General features: G+C 31.2%; 1 long non-coding RNA gene across 1 annotated transcript in view; it reads right to left on the bottom strand.

Annotated features, from left to right (window-relative positions):
* Positions 1–175: 175 nt before the first annotated feature.
* LOC119592296 overlaps positions 176–2351 on the bottom strand; it is a 3645-nt gene continuing 1469 nt past the window's right edge. Inside the window, exons 2-3 of the long non-coding RNA XR_005230429.1 lie at positions 1220–1302; positions 176–215 (exon numbers count right to left, since the gene is read on the bottom strand). This is a non-coding gene — a long non-coding RNA (uncharacterized LOC119592296). The remainder of the gene's footprint in view (positions 216–1219; positions 1303–2351) is intronic.

The raw sequence follows: 2351 nt of genomic DNA, 5'->3' as shown, positions 1-2351 counted from the left end.
TGATGATGATAATATCGCAGACAACATAATAAGATAAAAGATTATTAAAAAAAATAGCCTCTCCTTAATCCTCTCCCAGACAAACAGACTGCTTTCTCCATTACCTTGCTCTGCGCCACAAAGGCAGAAGACAGCTTTATTTCCCAAAATTTCGATTCCACGGTACAACAACTTGGACTCTCCTTTCTGATACTGGGATTGCAAGGACTACCAATCTGAAATTAGTAGGTAATGTAATAGAGCATATTCATTGCAACACCCAATACAAATTGGAAATATGTATAATATTCAAAGATTAGTAATCTAAAAGTTTTTTTTATACTAGTGAAAGTGGTGGCAAAGAAACCAAAAAGAAAGCAAGCTACATGCTGTTACTATCAACAATTTTTTATCATTTTTTGAGAACAATACTTGACTAAATAAAGTTATCAAATATTGGAAGATATGACACTAGTCACTGATTAAGCCACTTCTCCTTTTCTAAATCTTCACTACCTTCATATACTGCTAATACTCCAATATGACAATTCCTTACCTCCTATTCACAATACTGCAATACACATACTGTAAAACATACCAACAACATAATTGAACCTAAAACACATTATTTAACCCTGTTACTCTCTGAACTTCTTATCAAAATTTCAATTTTCCTCTCTCTACCTTATCATCGGAAAATGCTGTACATCACAAGTAGCTGCACCATAACAATTTCTCCAAAGTGACCCACTGAAGACTAGAGTTAAACTTGTTTCAGTATCCATTAAAGCTTTCCATGATAATCCTCCCTTCTTGCTATTTATTTCCACTCTTCTACAAAAAGGAATATCTATAAATCATGATGATTGAAAATACCTGAGGATTTAAAATTATTTTACAAAAATAATGAAACAATGATGAAAACCTAAATTCAAAAAAGTGAAAAGAATAAAAATATAGCAAAAAATAGAGGGGAGAAAAGAAATTCAAAAAAAAAAAGAGAAAAAAAAATAAAAAATAAAAAAGGAAAAGAAGAAAGAAAAGTGGAAAAGAGAGTAAAAGAAAAGATGAAAAATAAAAAGAAAAAAGATGAAAAAAAAAACAAAGAAAAAAAAGATAAAAATAAAAACAAAGAAGAAAAGATAAAAACAAAGAAGAAAAGATGATAAAAAACAAAGAAGAATGGAAGAAAAGAAAAAAAAAATTAAGAAAAAAGGAAAAAATATATATATATACTAACCTTTTTATCCACGACGGTCTTCACCCCAAAGCCAACTGCAGCACACGCAATACCAAAGGGAATAAGGGAGGCCCAGTCTGAAACTGTTGGACAACAATTAATTCATGTATAGATATGAGGGGCCATAACATGACTACAGTAAATAAAAAAAATAAGATATCATATGCCAGTAAATACTTTACATTTCTTCAAATTTTAGCTATCTAAATTATTTAAAATTCAGTAAATTTACTTTTTACTTTCAACAAGTTTACAGGTTCCTAGGGAAAGAGGTAGGAGCCTGACTAATAAGTAGAAATATATTTTCCAAAAAGAGCTCTTTTGCTTACTGGATATAATGTTAATGGAGTCTACAGTCATATGCCTTAATATTTGAAATGCACCTCTATCACAGACAACAGACAATTTTAAGTACTCATCAGTATCTGGCTTTTCACCTTATCTTTTAGATAGCTTGTCATTTTCTTCTCTGAAAAAAATAAGATTAAAATTTCCTCCTCTTTTTACTAATCAAAGCACACCTGCCGCTGAGCCAGTGTTATCATCACTATTCATACGAGATAAAAATCAAGTGCACAGGGACAAAGTTTTTCCAGTCTGAGTATGGACAGGAAATAAGGAGTTAGGGCAACTCTGAAAGGATTTTGCTGGAGAACAAATGCAGTCAGAGCCATAAAACTCCACACTTCCAGAGGATTTGGAAGAAAAAACAGGTGACATCCAGTATTTGAGACCACCTTCACCACTACATATACAGAGCCACACTAAGTTATGTAGCAAATACTAGTAAATGGCTACTTTTGTAACCTATTCCTCCACCACAGCAGCCCATAACTTGTCTGACTCTGGTATAGAGTGGTCCTCATTGATATTAGTTATAATCTTCAAATTATATATCAAGAATAAGACAACTGCTTATTTTGGTCACATTACACACAAAAACATCAGAGGAAAACCATAAAAAGAAAATATATAAAAAAAATACTACCAATTATAAATTCAAAATAGAAAGTACTTAGATACTGAAGTAATACATTCAGATCAATTTTAAGTGACACCAAATACACTTCTAGAACACTTCTACGTACAATAGCATAATAAATATTTTCTTTGGAAAATTTTTCTGTAACCA

This window comes from Penaeus monodon, chromosome 30, assembly GCF_015228065.2.
Source record: "Penaeus monodon isolate SGIC_2016 chromosome 30, NSTDA_Pmon_1, whole genome shotgun sequence".
Taxonomy (NCBI): Eukaryota; Metazoa; Arthropoda; class Malacostraca; order Decapoda; family Penaeidae; genus Penaeus; species Penaeus monodon.
This window is presented reverse-complemented; position numbering and strand designations above follow the sequence as displayed.